The sequence below is a fragment of the Anabrus simplex genome, chromosome 1 (assembly GCF_040414725.1).
Source record: "Anabrus simplex isolate iqAnaSimp1 chromosome 1, ASM4041472v1, whole genome shotgun sequence".
Taxonomy (NCBI): domain Eukaryota; kingdom Metazoa; phylum Arthropoda; class Insecta; order Orthoptera; family Tettigoniidae; genus Anabrus; species Anabrus simplex.
The window spans coordinates 288,993,715-289,011,978 of NC_090265.1; the positions used below are offsets into that span (position 1 = coordinate 288,993,715).

General features: G+C 40.3%; 1 protein-coding gene across 1 annotated transcript in view; it reads right to left on the reverse strand.

The window, feature by feature from the left end:
• Positions 1-18,264, reverse strand: part of LOC136864159 (dynein axonemal intermediate chain 7) — a 658,911-nt gene that overhangs the window by 144,781 nt on the left and 495,866 nt on the right. The gene's annotated exons all lie outside the window — the stretch shown is intronic.

An 18,264-nucleotide genomic window follows, 5' to 3' on the forward strand; every position in this document is an offset into this window, starting at 1 on the left:
AATAGATAATGAATATCCTTGTCACTGGAAAAATATTCCACCTGAAGTCAAGATAAAGGTTTAAAAAGTATTCAAACACCTTTCTGTATGACTAATTTGAATGGTAAGGGCATATATTGAAGTAGAAATTAATATCTTTTTTTGCTAGGGGCTTTACGTCGCACCGACACAGATAGGTCTTATGGCGACGATGAGATAGGAAAGGCCTAGGAGTTGGAAGGAAGCGGCCGTGGCCTTAATTAAGGTACAGCCCCAGCATTTGCCTGGTGCGAAAATGGGAAACCACGGAAAGAAATGAATATCTGTCCATAATATCAGAATACTCTTGATTCATGAAAACAAAGTTGTTCATGACAAATGCATGAAATACAAATACTTCCAGGAGAAATAGAAAAATCTATATAATTGTGTTAGGAAAAGGAAAGGAAGCAGCTATGATGTGTCTATGATAATACTCAGGCATCATCATCACTGGTGGTCTTCCTATCGGCAGGTCTTCGCATGAATTCTCCACGCTGTTATATCTTCAGCCATTCTCTTTGTCTTCCAATAGCTTCTATTTATCTTTACACTGTCTATTAACATATCCCTTCCTTCCTCTCTTCAGTTTTCCTTGTATCTTCCTTTCCAATGCTTCGGTTATTAAACAATTTCGTCGCAAACAGTGGCCTAACCAATTTTTCTTCCGTCTTTGAATGCATTCTGATATTGTTTTCCTTCCTTCACCCACTCTTTTTATACTTCCTCATTCCTTCCGTTTTCCTGCCAGCTGATTTTCTCCATCTTCTGCCAGATCCACATTTCAAATGCTTCTAGTCTTCCTTCTTCCTCTTTTCTCAACGTCCAAGTCTCAGCCCCATAAAGTGCCACACTCCACACAAAGCACTTCACTAACCTCTTCTTAAGGTCCCTATTTAGAGGCCCACTCAACAGTGTCCTTTGTTTCATAAATGCTTACTTAGCCATTACAATTCTAGTCTTCACTTCGTCCAAGCAATAAAGATAATTTCTGATTATGCCTCCGAAATATTTGAATTTAGACAATTGTTCAATCTCCTCCCCTGAAAGTATTACTTTTGCTGTTGAGTCCTTCTTTGAACCCATGATCATTGCCTTGGTCTTTTTCCTATTAATTTTCATGCCTAACTTCTTACAGGATCTGTTCAATTTTTCCAACATAGCATTAATCATTTTCTCAGTTTCTGCTAGAACCGCCATGTCGTCTGCAAATCGAATGCATTCAATTCTTTTTACTCCAAATGCCACACCTTGTTTTCCTTGAAAGCAATTTGCAATTAACTCCTCCAGGTATACATTAAACAGCGTTGGTGAAAGACAACAGCCTTGCCTCACCCCTCTACCAATTCTGCTCCCTTCTGACAGATCATGTCCTATTCTGATTTGGACAGTTTGGTTTATGTAAAGATTTTTAATTAGCTTTCTTTCTTTCCAGTCTACTCCATTCTTCATCAGTATGCCCATCAATTTCTCCCATTGAACTCTATCTAAAGCCTTTTCCAGGTCAATAAAAGTCACAAATACCAGTCTTCCTTTTTCAATGTATCTTTCTCCAATAGTTCTTAGTAACCCAATAGCATCTCTTGTACCTTTTCTCTTTCTAAATCCATACTGCTCTTCCTTAATCAATTCATCTAATTTTTTATGTAACCTTTGATTCAGGACTTTCAATAGTACTTTTGCTGCATGGGAAATCAGACTTATGGTCCTGTGATCGTCAAACTTGTATGCATCCTTCTTCTTTGCCATAGGGATCATTACTGTGGTAAAAAATTTCAGGCCATCTCATATATTCGGTTACAAAGTGATGTTAAAATTTGCGTACCCTTAACTCCTAAACCTTTTACAATTTGTATTGGTAGGCCATCAATTCCACATGTTTTTCCTCGTCTCATTTTTTAATATCAAGTGCAACTTCATCCTCAAGTATAGAGTATCACTTTTCATCTTCAGTCACTTTACTTTCTTCTTCTATTTGGATGTCTAGTGGCCTATCTTCAGTCGCATACAAAGACTCTACATGTCCTTTCCATTGTTTTAAAGTCTCATTTGGATCAGAGATTATTCCATCACTTAATTGAATTGTTCCTCCTGTCCTACAGCTTTTCCTTTTAAATGCCATCTTCTTTGCTTCTTGATACATCTGTTCATATTTCCCTTCTCTTTGCAAACTGTCAATCTCCTCACATTTCTCATTTAACCACTTTTCTTAGCTCTGTCAGTTTCTCTTCTTAACTCATTATTTAGCTTTCTGTACTGCTTTTTGCTTTCTTGTGTTTTAATTGCTTTCCACTTTCTTCTTTCTTCCATTTTCTCCAGCATCTCCTTTGTTACCCACTCTTTTCTGTTTCTTCACCCTTCTCTGATGCCAAGTGCTTGTTTTGCATCCTCTTTCATTCCATCTCTAATTGCTATCCAGTCTTTATTTATGTTTCCTGTATCTACAGTGGTTTCCATCATTTCGGTAAAAATCCTCTCCATCTCATCATGGTTTTCTTTTTCCTTAAGCTTTTTTAGATTTAGCCTCTAACTGCAGCTTTAGTGGTTTTCTTTAGTTTTACTTCCACCTCAGCTACCACTAGGTTGTGATCTGAGTTTATGTCTGCTCCCAGATAAGACTTTGCATTTTTCATCCCATTTCTGTATCTCTTTTGTATGATGATATAGTCGATCTGATATCTTTGATCATTCAGTGGAGATTTCCAAGTATATCTGCGTCTTTTGTGGTGTTCAAATAATGTATTTCCTATCACTAACTGGTTCTCTTTACAGAAGTCAATTAGGATCTGTCCTCTATTGCTCCGTTCTCCAAGTCCATATTTTCCAACAATTCCCTCTTCTACACCTTCTCCAACTACAGCATTCCAATCCCCCATAATAATAACACAAGCACCCTTTTGCTCGTTCCAGATTGTGTCTTCTATTATCACATAATATTTTTCCACCTCATCTTCGGGGGGTTTAATGGTTGGCATATACTCCTGTATTAACACCAAATCTTTTCCTTGGCCCTTTAATCTCATCATCATTATCCTGACATCATTTGCATCTACTTAAATAACTTTCCCTTTGAGGTCGTTTTTTAGTAGGAATCCTACTCCATTGGTTCCATACTTCTCTTCTCCTGAGTAGTAAAAATGGTAATCACTACTTGTAACTTCACCACTTCCACCCCAAAGCACTGGAAACATACCAAGGATATCCAGACGGTTCTTAATCATTTCTTGCTTGGCATTTTCAAGTTCTCCACTTTGCAATAGTGTTCGTACATTCCATGTTCCTATTCTGAGTCCGTTTCCTACATTACTTTTCCTCTTCAGAACAATATGTTGCTTTACTTCCTGGTCAGGAGTTTCTCTCATTATAGTTCTCTCCCGGATATCCGACTGAAAGGAATTCACTGGAATCTCTTACAGTGAGAATCATTTCATGCACTACTAGGGAAATATAAATGAATGTGGTAGTTTCCCGTTTCTTTCTACATTTAAACTAACATATCAAGAGACATGTATAAAATTTATTCTCACTAAACGTTTCAACTATCAAAAATCTGCACCACACGAAAAAATAAAAATCTATAAACACTTCTAGACCTTTCAGATTAAGGATGTATTCCACAAGCAAAAACTGTAAAAATATGTAAGTTTAAAGTAATAAATATCTTCCCTTATCATTATCTCCATAAAACCTGGTCACGTTTTATATCTTCCACCAGCTTTGAGTGAAATGTAGATCATATCCTATGCAACACCATGCGAAGCGTGAAGTTTGCCCTTTTAAAGATGGCTGACTTAGTTAATGTCAAAAGTAGTAAACAAACAATGTGACCTAGGCAACATTATGGAGAGAGTATAGAATTTCCGTCTTCATCGTGATTTCTATGAGAGCGATGGTAAATTGAAATAAGTTGTCGGGCTCTTAGGGCAAGGTTGTAAACAAATAAATCAAGTACCCTTCTTCTTAGTATTATCTATGGACAATTGTAGGCAAAACAAGATGGTTCCACTTAGGCATAAAATTTATAACAAAATATGATCCCAATATTGATTAAAAATCCATAGATTCACCAAACAATACCAACACGTAATTATAATCCAAAACAATGTCAGAATCACTTCCCTGAAAGTATAAATGAAGCGTAATTATTCCAAAAAGATATATGTTTTGCTCACCAAACCTACACATGAACTTATTGCATGGAGTAACGTTCTCAGGACAATATATTAAAATGTATTCTAACTACTGTATTGCTAACAAATGAAATGCTTAGTATGACAGAGTATTTATCAAACAAAAAAAATAACAACTTGGTGACAGTTCTTGTTTGTAACACTAATTATCCTGTCTTTCAAAGGATCTAAACAGAAATTCAAGGATCTGGTAACATAGGTCAGAAGGTAATGAAACTAAGAGGCAAACAAAAGCTTATTATGTGATACATGGAAGTACTATTTAATGTCTATGCTACCTTACTTCATTGGAAACTATACATAATAGGGTTATTAGCTAGTAAGGAGCACCTAAGTGGAAAAATTCCTAATTTCATACTTAATGGTGCAATTTCCCACTGTATTTATGGGATAGCATCCTTTGCTCATACCAACATTCAGAATGCTGAGTAATTATCAGCTTCTAAGGATAATGAAATACACGCAATAATTGAAGCATAACCTTGAACAAGGGTCTATGTTACATTTCGCGAGCTTTGTGAAAATATACTCCGATGCTGCTGTTGCTTGCTGAGTCAGGAAGCCTAGAATAATATAACATAGACCCTTATTCCATAAAAGTCATACTGCTGATTCCTCAAAATAATTATATCTAAAGCATAAAAGTAAACATTGTGAGAGAAAAAAAACGACGACGATCTTTAATGCATATATATATTTCTTATTTAAAGAACCAATCTTTTTTGTCCTTGATCATCTTTCTTATTGCACTGAGTGAAAGGGGGTACATGATCATTGTTGTTATCAGGTTGCACTTTTGTGCTGGTAATAAAAAACATTCACTTTCTAAATTGTACCGCATACGAAATGTATTAATAATCATTTGATGTGGCGAGTGTGAAAAATGTGTAAATTGGGCTTTGTCTTAAAACTGAGCAATAGGATGGAAAAGGAAAATGTCTGAACATCCGGTAGGAAGCCAAATGCTTCCTGCCACCTGACATACTGGCGCAAGCAAGAACATGGTGCCTTTGATTTGACAAGGCATCAAAGAAGTGGAAAATTCCCATCTTCAAGTTAGGGGATGTGTAGACTGCCCTGTCTTGAAATTCTGCATGTGATTGATTGATTGATTGCTTGCTTGCTTACTTGACTGATTGATTGATTGATTGATTCGTTGTTCTGCAAGGGTGCTGCATGTAAACTGGGGATTTATAGCTTGGAGGCTTAAGTTAGTGAGCCAAGGGCGCCCATACCCGGGGGCAAGGTGGGGCCGCCCCCCCCCCTAACTCTCAGGGAAAGGCAAAAATCTAGTCTAGTCAGATGTTTTCCTTTCAAGAAAATGATTTAAAAGTCAGTATTACGTAGAAGCGGTAGTGCCGTTCCCCACCACCAGGCAGGGAACACCATAGGTTATTCTTCCACAGAATACAAGTCGCCATTTATCTTCCAAAACATTAAAAATAGTATGTACCCCCAGGTCTGCCCCCCTACAAACTGTCATATGGGTGCTGATGTAGTGAGTGGATTCTCATCTTTGCTCTCAGTCAGAGTGGACGTCATTCCATTCGAGCTCTTGCTCTACAGTGGAGTTTAGGCTGATGTTGTAAGATAATATAGTTTTCATTTTTATAATGTCTTAAATTGACTTGTTATTTCTTACAGGAATTCTACAGGGCAGTCACGCATCTTTGATGATTTAATTTATTTGAAATGGTTACGCATTTTGTTTTGAAGCAGGCAACCGTACCATATAACTTATAATGTAAAAAGTCATGTCATTGTATTTTCCTTCATTTGTCTCTTCCCAGTAGGACGGAACTAGCCCACTGTATAACAGAATCTTAAATTCTAACTTAGGGTTTTTCTATCTACAATGTAATCGTAAATATGACTTCCTAATTTTCATTTTTGTTTACTCTGGTACAAAGGGACAAACCCACTATATAAAGAAATCTTCGGTTCCACAGTACATGAAATTGGAGATGGTGCCGCCTCATGGCACGCATCCATGTATGTAAGGGTAGTTCATGGTGATGTTTTTAGAATCTCCTTGATGTTTTATTTGAGCTTACTAACAATTTAACCTTTTGCTAATGGAACTTTAAATTCACTTTGACATAGTGCTTTCAGACCAGATGGTGACTTATGTTGAATAACATCATGTGAGCTCATAGAGCAGGATCATGAACCCAAGTGCCTGTGCACAGACCCGTAGTTAAATAGTTCCTTTTAAGAATTTTAAGCATTTAATGGAAATGATTTTTATTTTAACAGTAGGCCTAAATTCTCACATCAAGGTGTAGATGTGGACTTCATAATATTTACAGGTAAGATACATTGTTGTTCTTCCTTAACCCAGCAATGCTGTGCGGTACCGTATAGTACCAGTGCGCCTTACTTCAGATTTTCTCATACTGATCCTTACTCGCACCATAAATCTGGCAACTTCGTTTTATACTGTCAAGGAGATACTCCCTACAATGCCTGAAATCAACAGAGGGTTTTATTTTAGTGTTTGTTTGAGGCAAAAACTTCTTGGAATTTGAGATCGTATCAAGAGGAACAAAAAGGACTGCACATCTAATGTAAGTTGCTCTATTTTGTTTATAAATTTTGACAATACAATTTTGTATCACAAGGTATATTATCTTGAAATATCAGTCTATGACTTGAAATAACAAGCAACTGGTCAGCATTTCTATGTTAGCTGTTACGACACTAATTATTTCGTTGGTACAATATGGTACCGCATGGCGCTCACCGTACCTCTGTGTCCTTTCTTCCTCCTTACTTTTAAGGGTGATTCTAAAGAAATAATTCATACTGTAGTAGCAAACAATGATTTATGTGTGTCATTCAATTGTATAATTGTAGATTTTACTGAACAAATCCACGTCATAACACACGTGGAGTGTGCGATATATCGCGTTTAATGATGTGCAAACTTCATTTGAGTGGCTTGATGATTGAGGAGGTTCTACGTGTTATTGAAGAAGGGGATATTCATGCTGAAGTCATATACATTGAACCATTGGAATCTCATGTATTATCTGATGAAGATTCGGCTGAGGAAGGTGAAGGGGATCTTGCAGATAACCTTACGGCAGGTCAACTCCGAGCACCAGCTGAAGTAGTGCTGAAGGAGCAAATTCATCACAGCAATAGAAAATCCATACCCAATAATGATTCAAAGCCCGCGAAAAGAGCAAAATGATCACCTCGTCCTTCAGCTGCCTGGATAGCGATGACCTAGATCCCACAACAGTCCACTTCCCTACTGCAAAAGTTTCCACTTTTCTAAATATGATTCCGAGCAAAATATTTGAGTTGATTTGACTATGAAATTGTGACCTTTTGTGTGTTCTGAAGCCAGCGAGTATGTGCTTTTTTAAATGAAGAAGATCCTAAAGTAACCCCGAGGAAGTGAAAATATTTGCCGTCATTTTACTTCTAAGTGGCTATGTGCAAGTGCCACCATCAGAAAAGGGTAGGTGCAAAATATTTATTACAATACATATAATTGGGTGGTATTTTGAAGAGAAATAGATACACTTATTCACTCTTTTTTTTCTTCTTAGAGTATCTGATACTTTGAGATTCAATGACCTGCATTACTATATTGCTTCAACAAACCAACGCCGGTGCTGTGCGGCCACCAGATGCGAATCCTGTGGCCACACAGAATGTGTCAAGTACTGTGAGCGTTTTTGTAAACTACATTTTGCCATTCTAAACTAGTGAAAAGTAGAAATAGGTGACTAAATAAGAAAACTGACGTCTATAGTAATATTATTCCTTTTTCCTAAAGATATGTCACGACGTTTGGGCTAATGTTATTTTTTGGAATTCCCAAAAGGATATCACAAATGAACCAATAAACACAGTTTGTTCTTTTGTTTATTACTAAGTAATTTTTAAATGATGTTCTGCAACAATATTAAGCATTAAACTTCATGGTATTCTACGGAGGTAATAATTTTTATGTTTCACCCAAAAGCTATGTCAAGCGTCGTGTGGTACCGTATGGTACCAGGCCCTCATTTACAAACTAACCATCCATTTTTTAGAAAAACACTTTTAAATGTTCCCTGATGTGTAAATGCCAGCAATAACAAATGTAAATTAAAAATCAAAAATGGAAAACTCTGGCATTCTTGAGTTAAAGTTTTGCTCCTATGAGTGGGTTTACAGCTAAAGACATTTTATTCTTGCTGTTACCTCTACTACAGTGGTAACACAAAACAAGGCACAAACACAGTTAAAAGGAGAAGGTAAGAGCACAATATCAGAAATCACTACACATTCGGAAAAACATTAGTTGGCATTACGCGGATCTCCAACGAAAACATGTACGTAAATAGGGGGGTGGTTTTGCACCATTGAATCAGAATCGGGTTAATTAGGAACAGAGGGCAAACCCTGAGCTACAACAGAATTAGCAGGAACCACAGGAAAACGTGTAAGGGTACCAACATGCAAAAGAGATGTATCATTATAATGACTTACAGGTGTCCTAGTTCCAGACAATGAAACAAAAGATCCCAGGGCAGCATTAGCCACCTCAGACTCCTGAATAGGCCTAACACCAGCACTTGGTGTCAGATCGCACACTTGAGCAGCAACAGATGCCTCACCACAATTAACACTGTCACTCATTCCAGATGGGATCGACACTTGAATTTGAGAAACGGTGTTATTTAACTTATTGCCTTCAAGCAAACCACTGATTTTGTTGAAAAGTGTGGAAAACTGTTCTACTAAGGTTTGACATTTCTGCCGCTCAACTTCCAGCAATTCGCGAGACAACAAATCCTTAATTCTGTCTAAATAATGTAATAACTGCCCCCTTAACCCGGGCTAATTTGCCCTGCGAGGGCTTAGAAGCACCAAAAGACACAATAATGGCGTTAAATTCAGGTAACTTTATCTTTAATCACGGTCAAAGACTCACGCAACCCGTCTGTAGTTAAGTCAGGTATGATTATAGGTAGGTTAAGCGACTTTTTCAACAGGTTAGTATCATCTCTGACATTGACTGTTGAAGTAATTTTGCGAATTTTTAACTCGTAAATCAGTTCTTCCTTTCTCAAATGGAAAGGATTAGGAACAGCACGAGCCATCCTGATAGGTAGAAACGAGATTTCAAACGGTATACGCACCACAACTCTTACGAGGTTTTAGGTTAGGTATGATCACGGTTCACTTTTCTTCCTCCGCAATCTAGCGCTTTCCTCTGCTACCAAATGTTACCTCTACAACAGTAGTAACACAAAACAAGGCACAAACGCAGTTAAAAGGAGAAGGTAAGAGCACAATATCAGAAACCACTACACATTCGAAAAAACATTAGCTGGCATTACGCGGATCTCCAACAAAAACATGTACGTAAATATCAGTAGGGCCAACTAGTGGACAACAAACCGGGAAGATGAAAAAGGCTGGGAACCTACCAAAGGCATGGACATGGCTTAGATAGCGGATTCCGAAATAAATCGCCTTGATCCTTAGATTTAAAAAATATTATTTACAAAATAATGTTACAAATACATTCCAAACACAATTCCAAGTTACGAACTATAAGTTCAGTGATATACATAGCTTAGAGGTTCTTTGATATTGCTTTTGTAGCAGTGTAACTTCAAATTTCAAATCAACTATACATCTAGTTACCAATACAGTTGTACAATGCAATTTACAATGAACTGAAACAGGTTCTCCAAAATCTAGCGTACCTCAAGTGATACAGAACTACCAGAGGCAAACCCCAAAGGAAATAATATTACCGTAAACTACAACCTGCATATCTTAGTGAAACAAGAAATGGGAATGCCTCGGAAACGAACAGGTAAGCCCAGCTGAAAAACTAAGGCGTCATAAGTAACTAATTTGGCAAATCTAGGCGAGGTTAGGGCAAACTCCTGTATGAAAAGCAAATCGGAACATTACGGAAATTTTAGCAGGAACGGAATTCAAGAGTGCTTACCCAAAGGAGTACCATCCCGGTAACCGGGCGACGTCAATCAGATAGGCTGCTCACGGACAGGCAGACAGTCCAAGACCGACAGAATTCAGAATACCGAATAATTCGAACACTGCCTCGCTCTCTCTATATAGGAAATTCCGGCCTTGGAGCAGCCAATCAGCGTGCACGAGTTCCCTATCGCCACCTAGACTCACCAATCACAACCTTACTTTCGGTCGCGAACTTTGACTAACATTCTAGAATACGCCTGATCGCGAATGTCGTATTTCCAGAACAGTCAGAAATATTTTCTAGAATACATTACCCACAAAACAACACACCCTGTTCCATAATTCATGTAACTTTCTGGATCCTTCCAGGAAATATAGAACAGAATTCTACTATTTACAAATGCACATGTCACCAATCTTACACAGTACAGGTTAGGTCATTACGTTATATCATGCTTTACAAATAACAGTACAGGTTAGGTCATAATAAATATAACGTCATATTGTACTTCACAAATAAAGTCTTAAAAAGACACTTTCCACTTGCACTACATAGTTCACTTGTGACACTTGCATTTTAGAGTTTTAGGTAATGTTAAGGAACCTGCAATGTTAGAGTTTTATGTTTAATAAACAATATTTTAAGGAACCTGATTTTGTTCAGGAGTGCAGTGTCACCAAAATTAAATTTCCCGTAGGGTTGTCAACACCTTCCACATCCTTTTGTCTGGTCATATCACTTTTAGCAGTCCCTGTATTCTGTTTATCTTTTCCTTTGTTTATAATTGTTCTTAATTTGTAAAATGTTACCATGCAATACACAAATACAGAATAACACTGGCCGTGAATTGCAGAATAGATGGTAGCTGTAATTATTGTAACTTGACATGAGGGAAGCATGTACATTATTTTCATGTTCTTTGTTGAGAAGAAAGTCAAATTTTTTCAGTGTCAACTCTGTTAATACTAATTTAAAGATTTCCAGTCTACAACACTAATTATAACACATAATACTATGAAATGCCTGTAAAAGATAACACAAAGCTTTAACGTTGTACTGTTCTTTCATGTATGACATCGACGCTTGTTCTACGATTGTGGAAAGCACATTTCACTTCAAAATTTTCTGAAGAGTAATGCCAGCTATTATCATATGCTAAAACTACATGTATAGGTAGATGGAAGACGCATCACAAACCTTTATTTTGCAAATAACTCAGTTTTTATAAAATATAACATAGATTCTTGTTTGCAATTATGCTTCAGTTGTTGGGATAGAAGGCATGGTCAGATACAGTACCTCCCACTTATAGTTACCCAGCCATATACATAATCGACTTCAACAGACACCACCCCAAATGGAAATACATGGTTGAGGACAAGTGTGAGTCCCAGCTTGTGAGCTAGTCTGAAGTTATTAACTTACTTTTGATTCTTGATGCTAAGGATAAGGGCAAATTCAAATCAACTTGTTGGAAGCAAGAATACAATGTAGATCTCTGCTCTGTCACAGCAGGTGGAAAAGGAAATCTCCTTCCAGCCACTAATAAATAATAGAGGATCTTCTCCACAGTCAACACAGACTTTCTGTGACAGCTGTTGGAATTCAGATACCTCTAGTTGGGTCAACATCCAGCAATGCTGAAACTTCAATAATGCCAAGTGGAACCAATATTCAACTGATCTAAACTGTTTGACTTAGCCCACCAGTTGTATCAAACTCCACCTGCTTTGTTGGGACTGTGACCTCAGTGGCAAAGATATGTTGCATGAGGAATACATCCCTGTATGGAATGAAACCTGTGAGGACCTATATGAACAAACTTACTCAGAGGAGACTCTGAAATACCTGATGATCTTCTATAAAGCCTGGATGACTCTAGAAGACAGAAGTAGAATAGCATGTTTGGGAACATGGACTTCAAACATTCCAGCAGGAAAGGCTTCAAACATTTTTCAAAAACTCAGTGGAAGTATTGTTGTGTGTACTTCGCTATCTCAGCTCTGCGTCTAATAGCTCCGCAATACGCCGCAGCCCGGATCTTTCTCGACTCTACGAGGTTCCTGTAGTGCGCTTGCTTGTGACGTCAGCCAGCGTTATAAAAGAAGCTGCATTCCGCTCCTTCCCAGGACTCCTCAGTGTCCAATGCCAGATTACACTGCAAGTCGAACACGGAGGCTATCCCTCTTAAACATGTGTATCGAACAGGTGGACTGAAATTCTGGTTGTGAGGTCTCACCTCTAGACACTGCCTCACCTCCCGCTTCCTGTAACCAAGTCGAGCCCCGATGTCAGTATTCTACTCATCCCACAGTCCTCACTTAGGCTCCGACATTAACATTAGTATTCTACTAATTGTGAATATTTATGTCAGCTCCTGACAAGCCTACGACAACTACTAGCATTCTGTTAGTACGAACTTTCATTGCAAGTTACACTACTAATTCTACAAGGCAGATAGTTTTCGACTATCTTGAACACTCTCTATTTGACAGACTATCTCCGCAAGATAGATTCATGTGTATATAGAACTCTCATGTATATAAAGTATATTTCAATAGATCCTCAGTCTACTGTAATATCGTCATTAGTTGCGTACAAGTTCATCCAGCTTCAAGAAAAGTTTAGTTGTATTTATGTACATATTGTGTAAAAACCTATTGAATCAATAAATTTATGTTGTGTTTTCTGTATACCGATTCCTTGTATACAACACAACAAATTTGGCGATGAGGAAAAGTCATACGTCAGTCTCGCCTATTTAACAAAATTTGGCGACGAGGTACAAACCAAAAAGTGCTCTGTACACTTGCCACATTCAACAAAAATTTAGGCATGAGGCAAAGTCATCCGTACGTATCGCCAACACATTGGGACCAGCACACATTCTACACGGGCACGTCAGCATCTTTAATGTCAAGCACACGTTCCAAGTGGTTTCGCAATTTCAGCACTCTAGCTACGAGACACAAGTTAGCAACTCTGCCAACAATTCGCATTTCTACAGTGCAGCTCTGCCCAGGATACCGCCCTGTTCGAACTATGGCCAGCCAGCCTACATTCACGCCTCTCTCCCAGCACCTGTTCAACACGCGCCAGCTCTCTCGCTCTCTCACTCCCAGCCGATCGAGTGAAGGTCAAGTTCACAGCCAGGCTCCTTACACGCTGCTTCAAAAGTTGTGCTCTCTATCGCAAATCTCACCATGACAACGACAGAACAATTCGCCGCTATCTTACAAGCTTTGCAACAGCAACAACAGCAATTCATGCAGCAACAGCAAACAGCATTGCTTACAGCCATACAAACTCTTTCTGCTTCTGCACAGCCCCCAGCAATTCCTCAATTCTCTGCTTTCGACCCGGCCAAGGAAGAATGGTCAGTGTATTTAGCCCGCCTTCAGCAACACTTCATCTGCCATTCAATCATGGACGAAAAGCGCCAACGTGCTCTCTTTCTCAGTTCGGTCGGAAATTCTACATGTGAATTACTGCCAAAATTAAGCCCTGAAGAGCAGATCTCAGAAGTGCCTTTCGCGCAGCTATTAGCTCGTATCAATGATCACTATGTTAAAGATCCTCACATCGTAGCCGCTCGCTACAAGTTTTTTCAAAGCAGGAAACAACCACACCAGACTCACACAGAATGGATAGCAGAACTACGAGGTCTCGCCAAGCCCTGCCAGTTTATCTGTTCCAAGGACGGTTGTCGCACGCCCTACACAGATTCCCTCATTCGGGACATGGTATTCTCCATACTCCCCAGGACAAAGTTCGTTTCGACGCTGTAAAAAAAAAGTAACCCTTCTTTGGAAGAAGTACAGCGTATTGCCACAGTCTACGAAATGACTACCACGACTGCAGCGGAAATAGCTACTAAACATGAAGTCGCTCACGTCTCTCAGCCAGCCCGCCTGTCGTCTGTTCCGTCCAACCGCGCAGCCAGATCGCTCTCTGCCAAGCGCTCTCGACAGGTTCCCTCTCGCTCTTCTACGAAGAAACACACTTCTCAGAAAACGTCTTAGCTTCTGCCTTCCCGCAGAGGATGTTTTAAACATCACGAACGCCGTGATTGCCGTTTCTTCAAAGCCACTTGTGATCACTGTCATAAGGTCGGACACATCAAGACTGTATGTAAAAGTTCGCTCCGTCCTGCCCATACTCATTTGGCACGGAAGCCTACTACACAGCTCAGACAGGACATGGAAATAGATCAGATCAATCTCATTCTTCCTACCAGGAATTCTAGCAAGATAATCGTTCCAATCTCTTTCTCTGATCGCTCTACTAATTTTCAATTAGATACTGGGTCACCTGTCTCTATCATCAACCTTGCTACGTATCACGACTTAGGCTCACCGTCGTGCTCTCCAGCTGACATGCAGCGTGTTACGTTTAACAAGAGGAAGATTAATATTAAGGGACAAATCACTCTTCCAGCCAGCTGTAAAGGTATTCAGAAGGTCATTACATTACTCGTAGTCAACAACTACATGGCATCTAATATTCTCGGCATGGATCTATTCAATTTATTCGGATTCCAAATTCATGACAACGTCAATGTAATCTCTGCCTTGCAACCTACCTCTGATGTTACAGCTCTCCTCGAGCAATTTCCGGAAGTCTTCGAATCTACACTAGGCACCGCCAAAGACTACACAGCTCACATACAGCTGAAATCAGGAGCCAAGCCTCGCTTTTTCAAAGCCTGTCCAGTCCCACTTGCACTTCAGGACCAAGTTATTAAAGAGTTGCAAAGATGGATAGAAGCCGGTATAGTGATACCCGTCAATTGCAGTAAATGGGCTATTCCACTCGTCGTAGTTAAGAAACCCAATGGCAATATACGCATTTGTGGTGATTTTCGTTCTACGATCAACTCGCAAATTGAAACCGACGTCTTTCCAATTCCTCGTCCTGAGGACTTATTTCGCCGTTTAGCCGGTGGTCAGTTCTTCTCTAAAGTGGATCTCAAAGAAGGCTATCTACAGCTACTTTTAGACGAAGAATCCAAGCAATGTCTCACGCTGAATACTCCTCTTGGACTGCTCCAGCTCTAGCGTCTCCCTTTCGGCGTCTCTTCCTCCGCTGCTATTTTCCAGCGCTACTTAGCACAGCTAACCGCCTCCATTCCCGGTTGTGGTAATTACCTTGATGACATTCTTGTGACTGGAAAGGATCATCAAGAGCACCTTCATAATCTGCGCCTCCTTCTCACTAAATTGAAAGAAAATGGCCTCCGAGCGAACCTCGCTAAATGCACGTTCTTTCAACCCCAAGTTCACTACCTAGGTCACATCCTCGATAAGAATGGCAATCGACCTAGTGAAAGGAATGTCTTTGCGATTTTCAACATGCCTGCACCGCAGAACATCAAGCAGCTCCAATCCTTCATAGGCAAAGCGAACTATTATAACAAGTTCATTCCAAGCTTCGCTTCAGTGGCAGCTCCGTTGAACGCCTTGCGCAAGAAAGGTGTTAAATTTCATTGGTCTCAACAATGCCAACATGCCTGGCAAACTATCAACAAGGCCCTTGTTCAAGCTGTCAAACTCACTCACTTTCAGCCTGGCAAGCTCCTAACGCTCGCCACGGACGCCTCTGATTACGGAATCGGCGCCGTTCTCTCCCAGAAGGATCATCACGGACAAGAACGTCCTATCGCTTTCGCTTCAAAGACACTCAATGAGCATCAACGTCGTTACTCACAGATCGAAAAAGAAGCTTTAGCTATCATCTTTGGTATTCGCCGTTTCAACGAATATCTCTATGGCAACCATTTCCTGATCATTACTGATCACAAGCCTCTTGTACACTTATTCCATCCTGGTAATAAGATCCCTGAGTATTCTCTCAGAAAACTTCAAAGATGGTCCATGTTCCTTTCTGATTATTCCTATCAGATTGCCTATCGTGCCACATCCCAGCTGATGCCCTCTCTCGCTTACCAGTAGGTCCTGATACTGCCTTCGATTCTCAAGAATCAGAATGTCTTCAGTTGGCCATCGAACTCGAGAACAGAGTAACCAGCTTTCCCATTGACGCTACCTGCATCGCTACAGCAACGGATAAGGACAAAACACTCGCTACAGTACGTGCTTACATCCGCAACGGTTGGCCTCTTCAACACAAGCTTCCTTCCAGCCTTGTACCTTATCATCGTCTCACGACTTGTGCCGGAGTCATCTTATTAGAAACAGGCACCTCTTCCGAGTGGTTATCCCACTTAGTCTACGACAACACGCTCTCGATTTGTTACATCAAAGTCATTGGGGAATATGACGCACCAAGCAACTCGCCCATCAACACTGCTATTGGCCCGATATTGACGCCGCCATCGAGAAGCTTATCCACCATTGTGAACCATGTCAGATTCATCAGAACGCCCCGTCCTCTGACCTCGCTCCATGGCCTCCTGCTACTTCTCCATGGGAACGAGTACACATAGACTTCGCCGGACCTTTTCTCAACTCCATGTGGCTCATAGTGATAGATTCTCTAGCCAACTTTCCCCATGTTGTTGACATGCATTCCACTACTACTGCCGAAGCTACCATTCGTGCACTTCAGAAGATATTCACAACTGAAGGATTCCCTCAAGAGCTCATTTGCGATAATGGACCGCAATTTATTGCTGCTGCTTTCCAGAACTTCTGTACACATAATGGAATTCGGCATATCCTAGTACCGCCTTTTCACCCTCAATCTAATGGTGAAGCTGAGCGTTTTGTGCAAACTTTTAAGAAAAGTATGAAGAAAGCCGTATCTTCTGGTTTAAGTAAAGAGCAAGCCTTGTTACAACTCCTAGGAAATTATAGAATTCTGCCTGGTGCTGACAATGTCACTCCCGCTCAAAAGCTCCATGGAGACCCTCACAGAACTTTACTTTCTCTGTTGCAGCCTCTTCCTGCCCAGCCAAAGCGCTTGCAACCTAAGTTCAACGTCAACGACAAGGTCTACATACGGACTTTCAAGTCCAATCCGCTCTGGTTACCTGGTATCATCTGCCGCACCTTGGGCCATTGTCTCTACGAGATTCAGACTGCTGAGAAACGCATCTGCCGCCACCAAGACCAGATACGCCTTCGATACCGTCCATCTCCTTCTATTGATTCTCTTGTAAAACCTGACAAATCTATTGCTGAACGAGCTCTAGATCACTTAATCAACATGGGTTCCTTTCAGGACGATTCTGCGCCCCTCCGCAGTCCAGACTCCGGACACCACAACAGAGACGGCCGACTCTCCTGCCCAGCATCGCTGCCGCCGCCGCTTCGCGCCGTATCGGCGTAATTAGGAGGGGAGGGTGTTGCGTGTCCTTCGCTATCTCAGCTCTGCGCCTGATAGCTCCGCAACACGCCGCAGCCCGGATCTTTCTCGACTCTACGAGGTTCCTGCAGTGCGCTTGCTTGTGACGCCAGCCAGCGCTATAAAAGAAGCTGCATTCCGCTCCTTCCCAGGACTCCTCAGTGTCCAACGCCAGATTACACTGCAAGTCGAACACGGAGGCTATCCCTCTTAAACATGTGTATCAAACAGGTGGACTGAAATTCTGGTTGTGAGGTCTCACCTCTAGACACTGCCTCACCTCCCGCTTCCTATAACCAAGTCGAGCCCCGATGTCAGTATTCTACTCATCCCACAGTCCTCACTTAGGCTCCGACATTAACATTAGTATTCTACTAATTGTGAATATTTATGTCAGCTCCTGACAAGCCTACAGCAACTACTAGCATTCTGTTAGTACGAACTTTCATTGCAAGTTACACTACTAATTCTACAAGGCAGATAGTTTTCGACTATCTTGAACACTCTCTATTTGACAGAATATCTCCGTAAGATAGATTCGTGTGTATATAGAACTCTCATGTATATACAGTATATTTCAATAGATCCTCAGTCTACTGTAATATTGTCATTAGTTGCGTACAAGTTCATCCAGCTTCAAGAAAAGTTTAGTTGTATTTATGTACATATTGTGTAAAAACCTATTGAATCAATAAATTTATGTTGTGTTTTCTGTATACCAATTCCTTGTATACAACAAGTATTGCTTGCTGTAGGAATGACTAAAATCACATCACCCCAAATCACGTTTCAAAT